The 18,825-nt window shown below is 39.3% G+C and overlaps 1 protein-coding gene across 8 annotated transcripts in view; it reads right to left on the reverse strand.

Moving 5' to 3' along the window:
- Positions 1–18,825, reverse strand: part of LOC135111535 (kelch domain-containing protein 4-like) — a 147,585-nt gene that overhangs the window by 100,881 nt on the left and 27,879 nt on the right. The window lies entirely within an intron of this gene.

An 18,825-nucleotide genomic window follows, 5' to 3' on the forward strand; every position in this document is an offset into this window, starting at 1 on the left:
AAATTTTGGAGGAGAGACACAGACAGTAAATCAATCTTCAAAATAAGGTAAATGTGATTCACTTGAAAACCCTTGATGTAAACAAAGTTTTCGGCACTCAGGAGTTATCCCGAGCCACCTGTGGCTCTATTGACCCCCAACGCCATCACTACTACACAAGTGCATTTTTCCAGTAACTTTTCCCAGCAGCAAGATGTCTAAGTGTTATGATCATCATTTTGCCAGTAAATGGGTTGCTCCTTTTTGTGTTACTCTGTAAGGTTTCCCTCATTAGATCAGTTTAAACAGTATCTTCTGATGAGTTCTGTGTTCATTCAATATATCCTTTCTGAATAAATAATTTGTGAGCTGGAGATGTTGTGAAGCAGCTATCTTGGCTGTGGGAGCATTTGTCATAAGCTGCTAAGACAGGTTAGATTGGTGTCTGGGAACAGATTAATCCATTTTTACACTGATTCCTATGGGGAAAATAGAATCAGTTTTCAAACATTTCATATTCTGAACAGCATTAAGGAACAAATTAAGTTCTAGAACCAAGTTTCTACAGTATATATCTATATGTATCATGGGTTTTTGTTCTTTATACCAAAAGGGGATTTATAGACACTTTTCCTGAAAATCTCTCACGCTCACTCACCTGGTGTTTTTGAAAACACACTCTGCAGGCTTTAACTATGCAGCCCCAAGAAATTCACTACAATGTGAATATGGTGCAATAAGAATACCAGAACCTGACTGAGAAGGATGTTATTTATGTGCAGGAAGAGTAGATAGGGGCTAGGAGGATCCTGGAGGAATTAAGTAGTGTGGAAAGTTATGGTGGCCATTAACAAGATGCCAAACCAAATGCAGAGAAATACCAACACCATGCTCCTGCCCAATGGCACCATGCTGGGCCTCTCTCTCTCTGACCAGTTACAAGGAAGGACAGCAACCCACATCACCCCCCTCCCCCCTAGACCTTACCAGGCATCAAAGAAGGCAGGCACAGTGTGTCAAGAGAAGAAAGCTGAGTTGAGAAGAGGGGAGAGGACTTGGGACCACACAGACAAGGTCATCCCAGGTCACCCTAGGGTTGTGAGATGATGCTCCACAGACACCCATGGATAGGCAGAAGGCTGGCTGCAGACTCTTCCACACCCCACTTAACAACATCACCTACTCTGCTGCAGTGTACCTGCTGATGAAGCCACATACTCGTACTTGGGTGGCTAGCCATCCACACCTCTCACCTGGACCCCAACCTGCCTTCAACCACCACGCAGACATCCACCCACACCACTAAAACAGACAAGCACTCTTAGGATCCCTATTTTTTTTAGCATTACTTTAGTTGTATGTTACCACAGAGGGGGATTTGGAGAAGGTAGGCATCTTCCTCAGCCTATTATATATACTTTTTTGGGGGTTCATGTTAACCCTATTGTCTGCAGCACAGGTAAAAAACGGGCTGTCCTAGGGGATTTTTTCCAAATAAAACAAAGTTTTAAACAAGAGTTTTAGGAAATTATTCTTACTATGTCAATCAAAATTTAATAAGGAATGACCATGTAAAACAAATCTGCAAAACAACTGGTCTAATTTATGATATTTTATATTTTTTCTTTCGATCACCCGCAAAGCAATCTGACAACAGACGAAAATCAGTGATCAATGAGTTCACTGCCAACAGCTACCTTCTTGCCTGCCATATGATAAATTTTCTCATGTTTATTTATGCTTTTTGTTTTGTGTGTGTGTGTGTGTGTGTGTGTGTGTGTGTGTGTGTGTGTGTGTGTGTGTGTGTGTGTGTGTGTGTGTGTGTGTGTGTGTGTGTCCAAACTACTGCTGTGCATTCCAATTTAGGACCTATCATGCTTGTTATAATTTTCTTCATGATTTCTTTACCTAAATAGTTAAATGCCATTCTAATGTTTGTTAACAAGCTGTATGTACACCTGAATATTTCATTTATGTGCCTTTAATATGATAGTGTGTCGTGAATTATTACTCCTAAATCTTTTTCTTCATTAATTTTCAATATTATTTCTCTTCCCATTTTGTAATTCCATGAAGGTCTCTTTTTACTTTTTCCTGTTTCCAACATGTGGCATTTTCTGCCATTAAATTTTAGTTTCCATCTTTGGCTCCATGCATATATCTTGTCAATATCCTTTTGTAACTCCTTGCAGTCATTTTCATTTCATATTATTTTCATAATTTTTGCATCATCAGCAAAAAGGTTTATATAACTATTTAGATCTTCTATCATTTACATATATTCTATCATATCTTCTATCATTTACATATATTTGAAACATAATGGGCAACAACACAGATCCTTGTGGTACCCCACTTGTCACATTGCACCAACTTCAATTAGTGTCCCTGATTACTGTTCTCATTTCCCTCCTTTGTAAATAGTCCTCAATCCATCTCAATGTTGCTCCCTTTAGTCTTATCCCATTCTCTAGCTTCCACATGAGGCTTTTGTGGGGAACTTTATCAAATGTTTTTTTGAGATCCGGGTATACTGCATCAACCCATCCCTCCCTCTCTTGCACTCTATCTATTACTCTTGTATAAAAGCTCAGTAGACTGGTGACACAGGATCTGCCTTTCCTGAGTCCAAATTGCTTTTCTGTAATTATCTTTTCATCTTCTACATACTGCATCCATCTATCTTTAATTACTATTTCACAGAGCTTACTTATGATAATTGTTAGTGACATTGGTCTGTAATTTAATGGTTCCATTTTACTTTCCCCTTTGTATATTGGCACTGTTAGCTGTTTTACATTCCCTTGGTACTTTTCCTTCTTTCAATGAGCAGTTGATTATATCCCATATGGGTTCCTCCATTTGTTCTCTGCATTTTTTTTTTAATATCCATCCATTTACAGTAAAATCCCTGTTATCCAGCATCAACGGGACCGCCGACATGCTGGATACTTGAATAGAAGTGAAATTATGTCCACAATCACCACCCTACACTCACGCATCTTACCATAACAAAGATCAGCTGATCTTAATCAGCAGCTGATCTGATCAGCTGCTTAAGTGTAAGCACAAATCACTTCCTCTTTTCTACAACTTTAGGCATGATGAAGGCGTCAGGCGATAAACAGTGCACACGCGGGACTGAGTCACTGAGTAAACACAGTGCAGTGGGCCACGGGTGGCGCGAAGCAGTGCGCTCTGGTGGCGAGGGGACAAAGTATGCCTCGCGCAGGAATTTTAATCGATTTTATGAGTACACATTGATTTTTTATTGATTTTAAGGCTCGGGGAAAAATGTGCCGGATACTTGAAGCTGCTGGATACTCGAATGCCGGATGAGAGGGATTTTACTGTACTTGATCTGGTCCCATAGCTTTTCTAACATCCAACTCTTCCAGCGGTTTCTTGATTTCTTGTCTTCTTACCTGTATCTCTTGTATTCCCTCATTCTGTGATACCACTTTCAGGCCACAAAATTGTTTTCCTTTGTAAACACATATTGAAAACTCTTATTCATTAGTTCACTCATCTCCCCAGTAGTTTCATAATTCTTCCTTCTCTTTTTAACTTATGTCATCCCTGTTTTTTTTTGTGTGTGTTTGTGTGTGTGTGTGCGCTTTGGTATATATATGTAGTTAATACTTTCTTTTCTGCTGTATTTTATGTAAAAATATAATAAACATATGACTTGTAAGTGAGGGATAACAAGGTGTGTGCTGCATAATCAGGCAGTGTGATCAGTGTTTGTTTGTGAGTGTGTTCTACTTTCTCTCCTGCATCACCAATAGGTGAACTGCAGCATAAAACTGAGGATCAGGGGAAGAGTACACAGAGCTTGTGTCAGATCTGCTCTTCTGTATGGAGCAGAAACATGGGCACTGACAAACAGACTGACAGATATTCTACGTAGCTGTGACTGCAGGATGCTGAGATACATGGCATGATTGAGGTGGCAAGATGGGAGGTCTAGCAGTGAGGTGGCAGAGATGTGTGGAGTTGAAGACCTTTCTATTGAGATGAAGAAGAGAAGACTGAGATGGTTCAGACACATGAGAAGGGCAGAGGGAGGGGTGGTGGGCAAGGTGGATGAGGTGAGGGTTGGAGGCTGACAGCTGGTGGGAAGGCCAAAGAAAAAGTGGAGAAAATGTGTGACAGAGGATATGAATTTGTTGGGAATAGAAGAACATATAGCACAAGATCACCAGTTGTGGAAAGCAGTCATCGCCCGTTCAACCCCAAACTAATGGGAAAATGTGGACGTTAAACGAAAATGATGATGAAGATGATGATGATGATGATGTCTGTTGCTGTGATCTGAGAGGCTGGGTAAGTGAGTGGCTACATTGGAGGCAATTTCAGGTGGGAATTGCGATGGCAACAGATTTCCACCATCCACTCCACAACCTACTCAGCTATCCCCCACTCACATCAGCTGTTTTACTGGACAATGAGTTCAAGTCATGATTGACAAGTTTTATCACCAAAGCTTTGTTTACATGCTACCCATGTAACTAGGAGAGAGAGAGAGAGAGAGAGAGAGAGAGAGAGAGAGAGAGAGAGAGAGAGAGAGAGAGAGAGAGAGAGAGAGAGAGAGAGAGAGAGAGAGAGAGAGAGAGAGAGAGAGAGAGAGAGAGAGAGAGAGAGAGAGAGAGAGAGAGAGAGAGAGAGGTGGGGGGAAGCAGCCAGCTGCCAATCAGAAGTTAGCTACTCATGACATCACTGCAGTGGATGGGGGAAGGCCAGGGGGGTAGCTATCTGCCCTCTGTGAAATAAAAACCTTGCAACTTTTCTTAAATTTGTACTGTAGTGGACTGGGTGCACACTGGGTGTATGATTGCTTAGTGCTTATAATGGACTCTACAGACACAGCCCCTGACTTTATAGACAACCATGATGAAGATTTGGCAGATGTGACAGGTAACGAAGCTGGTCTTGCCATGGAATTTGAAAGTGACGAGGAAGTGGATGATGACACAGATTGTGAAGAGTAGTTCCTACAGAGAAATAGCAAGAAACGGGTTAGTTAATTCATTGACCAGGTGTTTAGATGAAAATAAATATGATGATTATGTGTTACTGGGTGAGCTACAGGAATATAAAATCATGGTAGAGAAACCACTGAGAAACTCAGATGTAAAGAAGTCCATAACATGGACCAATTGTATGGAAGGTAGACCAACTGTAAACATGTCCAGTGTTGTAGAATGTTTGACAGGAGATGCAGTCAGTAAATTCGGAAAAGGCACTGGACTTGTTCATAACATCTTATGTGATATCCAATATTGTGCACCAAACTGATCAGAAAATTGAAGGTATAATTGCAATTTCTCAGAGGCCTTCAAATAATGATAATCTCCAATCACATATCAGGATAACAGATTTTCTGTATTTCCACCTTCCTATGACTTGAATTCCTTCAAGAGGGAGGTTTCAAGACACTTATCCACCAATTTTTGACCACTGCTTTGATCCTTTTATGGGACTGGCATTTCAGTGGCCTTTTTTTTATTAGATTTTTGTTGCCCTTGGCCAGTATCCTTCCTACATAAAAAAAAAAAAGATTGCACTAAAGGTTTTTTTGGGTTTGTTGTATGCACATGGTTTATTACGCCAAAACAAATATAAAACACTTTTTAGGGAAGAATTTGGTCACCCTGTATTTGATGCAGTGATGTCTGTAAATAGATATGGATTTTTATGTGCAAACCTAACTTTTGACAATGTTGATACCAGGCATCAGAGATGGCTACATGACCACACATAATCTTTTTAAAAATTTTAATGACCACACCTGTTCAGTGTTGGAGCAAGGTGACTTCTTCACCAATGATGAAACTTTATACTCTTGTAGAAATCAAATAGAATTCAAGCAGTACAATAAGAGCAAACCTAAATGGAATAGTCTGCTGTATAAATTTCTGAATGCAGTAAGAATACCATTCACCTTCAGGACAATAGCATACTCAGGTAAACCTTCTGGAGAGTCTGGACCCCACTACATCTCTGGATCACTTCCAACAGTGAAGGTTCTTGCAAGTCAGATACAAGAATTTACAGATCTTAATAGTAATCTAGACAGACTGTGTACCAGCCTAGAGTTGTTTGAGTGGCTTCAAACACAAGGTATTGCTAGCATAGGTACTGTAGATTGCATGAGAAAAGGCCAGAGATAAAGGATAAAGGGAAGAGGTAATTCTAGGTGTACCCAACAAAATGAGGAAATGACTGAACTGTTATATATAGTACTCACCAAAAGCAATGGTTAGAAAAATGTATTGCTTTTCAGTACAGTCCCTCTTATTAGGAATTACCATGGATGATGATGCAAGAAACCCAGCCATATATGAATTGTATGATTTCACTAAAGGGGGAACTGACATAATAGATCATACTAGATCTTAGGAGGAGGCAGTAGCCACCTGCCGAAACAATAATTACTCCCAGTGAGGTCTAAAGCACTGTTCAGGGGGTGCAGTGAACTTACCATTAAACCCAGTTGTGACCTCACTGAACGTTTCCCTTTGTGTCTCACAACACAAGGGGGCAGTCACAGCCTGCCCTCTAAAGACAACTCTCTTCCTCCACACAAAACTACAAGCACCTAATAACACACACATCCTTCACTCAAAAATTTCAAAATCATCATGGCGACTCCTTCACCAGCCTCGGAGCCCCCATCTGGGGAGGGGACCATAAATGTCGCCAAGTCAGACTGCCTTTCTGTCGACGACCCTAAGTGTCTTGACACCCCCATCAACTCTTTCTTCATTAGCTTCTGCGACATTCACGGTCTAAGATCTAATTTCTAATCTGTAGAACACCACCTCTCCTCTTCTAAACCTCATCTTCTTTTCCTCACTGAAACTCAGGTGTCTGAGGCAACTGACAGTAGCCCCTTTTCTGTTCCCTGCTACTGTCTCTATCCTCATTTTTTATCCAAAGCTGGATGTTGCATTTATGTGCGCAATGACTTAACCTGCTCTCGTGCCCATGCCCTTGAATCTTCCGAGTTTTCCACCATCTGGCTACAGAGTCACTCTCAAACTAAATTTATCTGTGCTGTATACTTCTCACCTAACTCCTTTGACTATAAGAAATTCTTTGACTACTTAACTTCCAAAGTGGAGCACATTCTGACCCTCTTCCCTTTTGCAGATATCTCCATTCTTGGAGACTTCAATGTTCACCACCAGCTTTGGCTTTTCTCTCCCTTCACTGACCATCCTGGTGAACTAGCCTTCAACTTTGCTATCCTCCACGACCTAGAGCAATTGGTGCAACACCCTACTCGTTTTCCTGACCGTCTTGGAGATATGCCCAACATTCTTGACCTTTTCCTGACCTCTAATCCTTCTGCTTATGCTGTCAGCCTCTCTTCTCCGTTGGGCTCCTCCGATCACAATCTCATATCTGTATCTTGTCTTATCACTCCAATCCCTCCTCAGGATCCCCCCTAAAGGAAGGTGCCTCTGGCATTTTGCCCCTGCTAGTTTGGGGGACCTGAGGAGGTATTTTGCTGATTTTCCTTGGAATGACTACTGTTTCCATGTCAGAGACCCATCTTTGTGTGCTGAGCACGTAACAGAGGTGATAGTATCTGGCATGGAGGTGTACATTCCTCACTCTTTTTCTTGACCTAAACCTTCCAAACCTTGGTTCAACACAGCTTGTTCTCGTGCTATACATGATAGAGAGGTGGCCCACAAAAAAGGTACTTAAGCCTTCCATCACCAGAATCTCATGCACTTTATATTTCTGCCTGGAACCATGCCAAGTCTGTTCTCCAACTAGCCAAAAACTCCTTCATTAATAGAAAGTGTGAAAATCTCTCAAGATCTAACTCTAGCCAAAAATATCTCCAATAACTTTGCTTCTCCTTCTTTCCCTCCTTTATTTCAACCAGATGGCACCACTGCTATTACATCTATTTCTAAAGCTGAACTCTTTGCTCAAACCTTTGCTAAAAACTCTACTTTGGACGATTCAGGGCTTGTTACTCCCTCTCCTTCACTACTTCATGCTACCTATTAAAATTCTTCACAGTGATGTTTTCCATGCCCTTGCTGGCATCAGAAGGCTTATGGACCTGATGGGTTCCCTCCTATTGTTCTCCAAAACTGTGCCTCTGTGCTTGCACTTTGCCTAGTCAAACTCTTTCAGCTCTGTCTGTCAATATCTACCTTTCCTTCTTGCTGGTGACTGTTCTAATCCCTCAAACTACCTTCCTATTGCTTTAATTTCCTGCCTATCTAAAGTTTTGAATCTATCCTCAACAGGAAGATTCTTAAACATCTATCACTTCACAACCTTCTATCTGATCACCAGTATGGGTTCCGTCAAGGCCGCTCCATTGGTGATCTTCTGGCTTTCCTTACCGAATCTCGGTCATCCTCTTTTAGAGATTTTGGTGAAACTTTTGTTGTTGCCTTGGACATATCAAAAACTTCTGATAGAGTCTGGCACAAAACTTTGATTTCCAAACTACCCTCCTATGACTTCTATCATTTTCTCTGTAACTTCACCTCAAGTTTCCTTTCTGACCGTTCCATTGCTGCTGTGGTAGATGGTCATTGTTCTTCTCCTAAATCTATTAACAGTGGTGTTCCTTAGGGTTCTGTCCTGTCACCCACTTTATTCTTATTATTCATTAATGATCTTCTAAACCAAACTTCTTGTCCTATCCACTCCTACGCTGATGATACCACCCTGCACTTTTCCACGTCTTTTCATAGATGTCCAACCCTTCGGGAAGTAAACATTTCATGCAGGGAAGCCACAGAACGCTTGACTTTTGATCTTTCTAAAATTTCTGATTGGGGCAAAGCAAACCTGGTATTGTTCAATGCCTCAAAAACTCAGTTCCTCCATCTATCAACTCGACACAACCTTCCAGACAACTATCCCCTCACCTTCAATGACACTCAACTGTCCCTCTCTTCTACACTGAACATCCTCAGTCTGTCCTTTACTTATAATCTGAACTGTAAACTTCACATCTCATCTCTAGCTAAAACAGCTTCTAGGAAGTTAGGCATTCTGAGACGTCTCTGCCACTTTTTCTCACCCCCCGCAGCTGCTAACTCTGTACAAGGACCTTATCTGTCCATGTATGGAATATGCTTCACATGATCTTGCTAACTGCATGCCTCCCCTCCTCCAGCAGCCTTGCTTTCTCTCACCCCATTCTGTCCACCTCTCTAATGCAAGAGTTAACCAGTATTCTCAATCATTCATCCCTTTCTCTGGTAAACTCTGAAACTCCCTGCCTGCTTCTGTATTTCAACCTTCCTATGACTTGAATTTCTTTAAGTCATAGACACTTATCCTTCAATTTTTTGACTACTGCTTTGGACCCTTTTATGCGACTGGCATCTCAGTGGGCATTTTGTTTTTTAATGGATTTTTGTTGCCCTTAGCCAGTGTCCCTCCTACATAGAAAAAAAAAAACAATAAATTTTTTATACAGAGCACACAAAACCTTGCATGTGGTCAGTGAATCCCCTAGCATACATTCTCGACACTGCGTGGATAAATTCAGTTTATCTAATTAATATTAATATTGATCCTAGAAAATGTACATCACTTACATGTAACTGGAACTTAGTGAAGGCATTATGTAATCCCCAAATAGAAAGGAGAAAATCTGAGGCTTGTACTTTACGTGAATTACAATGGGTAAGATGGACTTGATGTGAGGACACAGAAGACAGGTAGAGGAAGCCGCAACAGAAGTAACACATGAGAATAAAAAGAGGAATAGGTGTCATGTTTGCCTAGATTTGACTTATGGTGCAGACTACTGCAAAAATTAACCAAAAAAAAAAAAGAAAATTACTTGCCACAAACATTCAAACAAAATTTGTGTAAAATGCCATAATAACAGGCCCAATCAGTAAGAATTCTGTTTTCAATACTGAGAAGGATTATGCTCTTTTAGGACAAATGCCTACATACGAGTAAGGTGTGGTTATGCTTGTCCAGGATTTTGTATCAAGAAAAATATCAATTTACAATAATTCTCTCTCTCTCTCTCTCTCTCTCTCTCTCTCTCTCTCTCTCTCTCTCTCTCTCTCTCTCTCTCTCTCTCTCTCTATATATATATATATATATATATATATATATATATATATATATATATATATATACAGCAGAACCTCGGTTACCAAACACCTCCCTTTTCGAATAAATTGATTTTCGTTATTGCTTCAATTGTGGTACCATGATTTGGTTCTAGAAACCACTAATATTTTTGCAGCACACCTGCCCTTTAATATGCATATACAGTGGAACCTCAGTTTTTTAACTTAATCATTCTTGAATGCTGTTCGAAATCCAAATGTTCGAAAACCGAAACTATTATCCCCATAGGAATCAATGTAAAATAGATTAATCCGTTCTCAGACACCCATCCACCATGTCCTAGCAGGTAATGGCCAAGGCTTCCCCTACTAAGATGGCCACTCCACATTATCTCCAGCTTAGATACTTTTTATACAGAAAGGATGTGTTGAATGAACTTAGTGACACAGAACTCATCAAAAGATATTGTTTAGATCATGCAGGCATTCTTTTTGTCACTGAGCAAGTGAGGGAAGCCTTACAGAGTGACACAGAGAGGAGCAACCCACTTATCGCCGAAACGAAGGTGATCATAACACATAGACATCTTGCTGCTGGGAAAAGCTACTTGGAAAATGCAGTTCTGCAGCAGTGATGGCGTTGTGGGTTATGAAGAGAGAGAAAGCAGGCTCAGGGTTACTCATGATTGCCAAACCTTATTTGTTTGCATCAAGGTTCTTCAACAGGATCACATTTAACTGATTTCAAAGATTTAATTACTGTCTTAACCTCTGTGCCTCTCCCCTAAATATATATATATATATATATATATATATATATATATATATATATATATATATATATATATATATATATATATATATATATATATATATATATATATATATATATATATATATATATGTAGGAAGGACACTGGCCAAGGGCAACAAAAATCCAATAAAAAAAAATGCCCACTGAAATGCCAGTCCCATAAAAGAGTCAAAGCAGTAGTAAAAAAAATTGATGAATAAGTGTCTTGAAACCTCCCTCTTGAAGGATTTCAAGTCATAAGAAGGTAGAAATACAGAAGCAGGCAGGGAGTTTAGTAATAAACAGCAGCTTTTGCTACATCTTGTAATATTTGAAATCAAGTAACTTTGAAAACCAAATTATGGTATGGCACCCAAAGTAATCACGTGTTAAGATTTTTGTTCAAAAACCAAGTTGCTCGGTAAGGGTGACATTCAGTAACAGAGGTTATACTGTATGTATATATATATATATATATATATATATATATATATATATATATATATATATATATATATATATATATATATATATATATATATATATCTTTCAACTTTTTCGTCTAGTTTCCCTAGTCTGTCAGGGCTGAGATGGTACCTCCTGACAAAGGACTTTGGATTTGGCATATATATATATATATATATATATATATATATATATATATATATATATATATATATATATATATATATATATATATATATATTCAGTCACCTTTGATAAATATAAATTACAATTTACAATAGTTTCATTACGTTATGTACAGAAATCAAAATCCCACCCAAATTTTTGCAGCACACCAAGGAGATAATGGTGGCACACTAGTGTGCTGCAGTACACACTTTGAGAATCACTGCTCTAAGGTTTGCTTTCTTGATAAAGTTATAAATGTATAAAGTCTGACAGAAATATATATATATATATATATATATATATATATATATATATATATATATATATATATATATATATATATATATATATATATAGATAGATAGATAGATAGATAGATAGATAGATAGATAGATATATATATATATATATATATATATATATATATATATATATATATATATATATATATAATATATATTATGCAGAGAGAGAGAGAGAGAGAGAGAGAGAGAGAGAGAGAGAGAGAGAGAGAGAGAGAGAGAGAGAGAGAGAGAGAGAGAGAGAGAGAGAGAGAATAAAAAAAAATCACATTTGACTTAAAACAAACATCCATTTCAAAAATTGATTTTGATATCTAAGTGGTTTCAAATCACAACAGATTTTGCAAAGTTGCAGAAGCAATCATTGGCTTTATCATCTCATGTGAATTTCAATTGTTTTCCTTACAATCACGAATAATTACTTTTGAACTATAATTTTGCTGTTGTCTGTTTTGCATTAAATTTTAGCTACTAAATGAAACCGCTTTCAAAAGGGCGGAGTTTGGGGAAAGTATCTAGTGGGATACATGTGAGTTGGGTCCCCGGCCCAGATCCTGGTAACACTTTCAGTGTGGCTAAAACTCGCTTATTTAATTAAGCAGGTACTCATCCATCGCAAACCCACAGTAGTATTCATAACGTCTAGCTGCAGGTTCATAATCCTCTCTCTCTCTCTCTCTCTCTCTCTCTCTCTCTCTCTCTCTCTCTCTCTCTCTCTCTCTCTCTCTCTCTCTCTCTCTCTCTCTCTTTCACTGTTATTGAGATAATAATAATAATAATAATAACAGCAATAATAGTAATAACATGTATGTATGTGTGTGTGTGTGTGTGTGTGTGTGTGTGTGTGTGTGTGTGTGTGTGTGTGTGTGTGTGTGTGTGTTTATTTACCTAGTTATATTTACCTAGTTGTGTTTTACAGGAAAAGAAGTATGCTCATGCTGTCCTGTCTCCATATCTATAAGCATCCAGCTTAACTTTAAATTCATGAATATTTGTTGCTTGCACCACTGTTTCATCTAAGTTTTTCCATATTTGTATGCTTCTATTTGGGAAAGCATATTTCTTGACATCTGTTCTACTTGCTGTTTTCCTCAATTTCACTCCATGTCCTCTTGTATCTCTTGAGTCCCTCACAAATAAGTCTTCTTGTCAACTTGATCATTACACTTTAACCCTTTCCTTCCGGCGCTTAAATTATTTTCCCGTTTTGTATGACGGCTAAAAATGGTAAACCTAGAAATTGTCAGAAAATTGTTTGAATACTAATAATTATTTTCTCTTTGTTATTCTGAATACAATGATATACTTTGTAGCTCGATGTGACATCTCAAAGTTGAGTTTATGCCTTATAAAGGATTCCTCCTCCTCCCGCTGTGTGATCCGTCATCCAGAAACAGCCCGGAGAGCGATGACGCCGCTCGCACACACACACTCTCTCTCTCTCTCTCTCTCTCTCTCTCTCTCTCTCTCTCTCATCTTGGAGGGGAAATTGTACACTTCCAATGAGAGAGAGAGAGAGAGAGAGAGAGAGAGAGAGAGAGAGAGAGAGAGAGAGAGAGAGAGAGAGAGAGAGAGAGAGAGAGAGATTTCATCCCTTTTCATATCAAGTTTCAGGCAAATAACATTATCTCTCTCTCTCTCTCTCTCTCTCTCTCTCTCTCTCTCTCTCTCTCTCTCTCTCTCTCTCTCTCTCTCTGACAAGTTACCTTCTACCATTTTATTATAAAATCGAAGATAATTAAAAAATTACCATGAAAGAATGATAGGTATCATCTCTCTGTTTTGATAAAACAGGTGTATCCTGTAAATCATTTTCCGAGTCCTCACTAATGTCTTCGCTTTCTTCATCTTCTTCTAAATATTCACTGTCACTGTCTTCAAACTCAGAAGCACTGCTAAATACATATGTTGTGTCCTGCTCCATGGTGAGTTATGATCTGAGATCCTTGGCTCTTATCAGGATGTCTCTTCACACTTATCATCATTGCTTATCATGGTGCTTTCCACCCGGCGAGTGCTTTCCACCCGGCGGGTCGCAGGGGTTGCCAAGTATCGCCCGGAGAAAGGGAAAATAGCTTAGTTACCGCTAAATTTCCAGAGCTAGTGACAACACTACATGTGGAAACATGCCAGACACTTCCACTCACACCATCTGACTCGAGAAACCGCGCTTGGACCTCAAAATTGAGGCGCGAAAATTCTTGATTACCGGTATGATCGCTGTCGCTATGGACGGATTTTTGCAATCATATATATACGATTGCCAGAAGGAAAGGGTTAAAGCTCTGTGTGTGTGTGTGTGTGTGTGTGTGTGTGTGTGTGTGTGTGTGTGTGTGTGTGTGTGTGTGTGTGTTATTATAATATGAAGCAGTTCTCTCAGGGGTAGACCAGTAGCTGTGAGTGTCAGCTACACAGGTGGTGAGTTCAAATACTCTCTCACATTCTTCCTGTGAGTAAAAGTGGAAATATGTATATGTATGTTTTATGTTGGAAAAATGCAACCAGGAGCTTATGAGTAAATATCACCAGACAAACAATATTCTGTGGATCGCTTTGCAGCAAAAGGCCATAATACATTGTATGGCGCCATTCTGTCTGATTACCTATAGTATAGTACATTTTATTACATGCAATGTTGGCCATGATTTTTCCTAACACCATTGTTCATATCTCCTTTCTCCACATCACTATCAGCCTTTCACGTCAGATGGATATATTCTGCGCATACACACACACACACACACACACACACACTTATGTACATGCATACACACTGTGCGACAGCTGTGGTAGTCACCCTTGAATGGTATTATGCAGAGGTAGAGAGGAAGCTCAACATCACACGGTTATGTCTGGTTTCATCAGGCTACCAGATGATGATTAGGAAAACTGAACCTACCATTGAGTTAAAAAAAAAAAAAAAAAAAATGCTGCATCCCTAGAGTATAAATTGGTTACAGTAGACTTTATGTAAAATATGAAAAAATAAATAAATAAATAAATAAATAAAAGTGAGTAAACATTTTCTTTCCATTTCTTCAACTCCCTATTGTTCCTGTAATGTTGCTGGCATTGAATTATCAGTCACTGTCTCGGAATAAACACATTTCATTATTTTGTTGGTATATGAGGCGCGCGGTGCAACAACGACGTAACCGTGAAATTTGAGATTTCGTGTTTTTGCCTGCTCCGTGTGGTAGAAGGGTGTAAAAGTCTCGTGGTGATATCGGCCAAGTCATATTCGACCATCTAAGCACCTGTACTAAGGCTCAAAGTCGAGCGGTAATGAGCCGGTAATGAGCCGGTAATGAGTAAGTTTTATTTTTTACGCTCGGAAAAAAATTCATAAAAAATTTATTTATGTACCAATCTTCATGAAACTTTCACCTAATACTATGTGTAATAGGCTCTAACACATTATTAACAAATGAAAACAATATCGGGAAAAAAAATTATTACCTACGGTATACGCGTTAATTAACGCGTAAGTCATCCACCCAAAATCGTCACCTATCACTTCGAAACCTACATCCCCAAACAGAACTACCCAAGACCTTTCAAATGATGTATAATACTTACTTATTTAAGGGTATCCTATTGTGCGCAATCAGTGTTTAACTTTGAGCGCGTTTTTCTCGAAACTTCCATTTCTCGGTTACGTCGTTGTTGCACCGCGCGCCTCATATGACATGTAACAATACAAAAATATGCAGGTGCTGATGAATGACAATAACATAAAGCTTGCCCATATAACAACGGAATGCAGGGAGACAAGGAGAGCAATGATTTTCTTTTGAACTGGTAATTCAATCATGTTAGCAGCAATGTCTCATAAATACCATGACAGGCTTAGTTTTCTCCATATCATTATGGAAGCTTGATAATATCTAGTGACAGAAGTAGTGGCTTCACCTTTCACAAAGGTGGAAGCTTGGGGTTGCACCCTGTATTTTTATAGTATGTAGCTAGTGGCGGTGATGGCGCTGGCTCATCACCCAAGTTCCTCTCGTCACTCACACTTTCCTCACTGGTGACATCAGGATCGTTTTCAGGCAGGTATTCCTCATTACTATCACTTATACTAATATCTGTCAAAAGTACTTTCATCGCTCAAAAGGCTCAAAGGGCATCATCACAGTCTGAGTACAAACCAGAAGATGCCATGACTGAGAGAAAAAATATTTACACATATCACTCACAAGAAACTACCGTCCTATTGCTTTAATTTCCTGCTTATCTAAAGTTTTTGAATCTATCCTCAACAGGAAGATTCTTAAACATCTATCACTTCACAACCTTCTATCTGATCGCCAGTATGGGTTCCGTCAAGGCCGCTCGACTGGTGATCTTCTGGCTTTCCTTACTGAGTCTTGGTCATCCTCTTTTAGAGACTTTGGTGAAACTTTTGCTGTTGCCTTGGACATATCAAAAGCCTTTGATAGAGTCTGGCACAAAGCTTTGATTTCCAAACTACCCTCCTACGGTTTCTATCCTTCTCTCTGTAACTTCATCTCAAGTTTCCTTTCTGACCGTTCTATTGCTGCTGTGGTAGACGGTCACTGTTCTTCTCCTAAATCTATTAACAGTGGTGTTCCTCAGGGTTCTGTCCTGTCACCCACTCTCTTCTTATTATTCATTAATGATCTTCTAAAACAAACTTCTTGTCCTATCCACTCCTATGCTGATGATACCACCCTGCACTTTTCCACGTCTTTTCATAGACGTCCAACCCTTCAGGAGGTAAACATATCACGCAGGGAAGCCACAGAACGCCTGACTTCTGATCTTTCTAAAATTTCTGATTGGGGCAGAGCAAACTTGGTATTGTTCAATGCCTCAAAAACTCAATTCCTCCATCTATCAACTCGACACAATCTTCCAGACAACTATCCCCTCTTCTTCAATGACACTCAACTATCCCCCTCTTCTACACTGAACATCCTCGGTCTGTCCTTTACTTATAATCTGAACTGGAAACTTCACATCTCATCTCTAGCTAAAACAGCTTCCATGAAGTTAGGTGTTCTGAGACGTCTCCGCCAGTTTTTCTCACCCCCGCAGCTGCTAACTCTGTACAAGGGCCTTATCCGTCCATGTATGGAGTATGCTTCACATGTCTGGGGGGGTTCCACTCATACTGCTGTTCTAGACAGGGTGGAATCAAAAGCTTTTCGTCTCATCAACTCCTCTCCTCTAACTGACTGTCTTCAGCCTCTCTCTCACCGCCGCAATGTTGCATCTCTAGCTGTCTTCTACCGCTATTTTCATGCTAACTGCTCTTCTGATCTTGCTAACTGCATGCCTCCCCTCCTTCCGCGGCCTCGCTGCACAAGACTTTCTTCTTTCTCTCACTCCTATTCTGTCCACCTCTCTAACGCAAGAGTTAACCAGTATTCTCAATCATTCATCCCTTTCTCTGGTAAACTCTGGAACTCCTTGCCTGCTTCTGTATTTCCACCTTCCTATGACTTGAATTCCTTCAAGAGGGAGGTTTCAAGACACTTATCCACCAATTTTTGACCACTGCTTTGACCCTTTTAGGGACTGGCATTTCAGTGGGCATTTTTTTTATTAGATTTTTGTTGCCCTTGGCCAGTATCCTTCCTACATAAAAAAAAAAAAAAGGAATGTACTCACATACTTCTCAAGGGCATATAGTTAAGGTGCCAGCAATGATAACCTTCTATATAATATTTCCAGCATGATATACAGTCAGCAACATTTGCAATTAGAACTCCTGCTGATATGAGCATTACATTGTACAAACACAATTTGCTCCTCCTTGGTCTGAAAAAATCTGCTAGGAGAAAATAACTACATGGCAACTCATGGTTTTCTTTTAAAGTACAGAATAATGGATTGTGTTTGACATATTGACATAAGGGAAAGTTATCTTTTATTACCACTCCTTACTTTGGCTAACAAAACGGCTGTGTTCATTTTTAAAAAAGTGTTCTACTGAGATGATGTATTAGCAGTAAATGGTGTCCACAAGTATCTAAAGTTAAAGCTATGTTATGGCCTTGATCAATGCTGACATATGTACTGAGCATGATTATTCAGTACAAAGTTGTATTTTTTTTTTTTTTTTTTTTTGTGGGGGGGTGTATTGTTGTGTCAAGACAGGTAAGCAGATAGAGGAGGAGAAAGCAGCAGATGACCCAGAAATTATATCTACAATGCTAGACGAAGCAGATGATGGCACAGCCTCTGTGGTGTGGTGGGGCTGTGGATTTTGATGGCTTTGAGAGAGGGGGTTGCTGATCTGGAGGCAGTGCAGGAGCTTTCCACAACCTCCCAATAGCTGCCATCATCACAGAATGCTAGAGGAAGCAGATGATGGCACAGCCTCTGTGGTGTCTGCTGTGGACTTTGATGGCTTTGAGAGAGAAGTTGCTGATCTGGGGGCAGTGCAGGAACTTCCCACAATCTCTCAATGGCTGCCATCATCACATAACTTTGCCAGCTCATCGCTTCATTAACTTTTTTTTTTTCAGATTTTATTCATTAATCTTTCAATGTTTTCTATGAACTCATAGGAATTTCTTACCTTAAGTTATATGCACAAAAAAATTTCAGTAATGTAGGTAACCTGGAAATATTTTATTTCAATTTTGGGGGACCCATCTCAATTGCCTTGGAGCTACATTCATTTTCTGTTATTGCTTCAATTAAAACACTAACATGAATTGTGTCTAACACAGGCCTTTAGCAGAATCAAACTCCTGCATCAGCAACGACCTTATTGTACAAAATTTTTAAACCAGAGGGACATTAAAAATATCCGAATATTCCCAAGAGCAAAAGTAGCCATACACTGATAAAGTGTACATATGGATACAAATACAAATCTGAAGGTATCTAGATTTAGGATATCACAGACACCACAGAAACATGCAGATCTCTATTCAAGCAGTGAAAGAAAAGAAAACAAAACAAAAAAAAAAAAAGGAAAAACAATGTGAGTAAAGTGAAAAAATCAGCTTTGTGGATTTAGACATCCAGCTACAGAAAACAAAAATAACCTAACTTCCTGCTG

This window comes from Scylla paramamosain, chromosome 22, assembly GCF_035594125.1.
Source record: "Scylla paramamosain isolate STU-SP2022 chromosome 22, ASM3559412v1, whole genome shotgun sequence".
Lineage (NCBI taxonomy): Eukaryota > Metazoa > Arthropoda > Malacostraca > Decapoda > Portunidae > Scylla > Scylla paramamosain.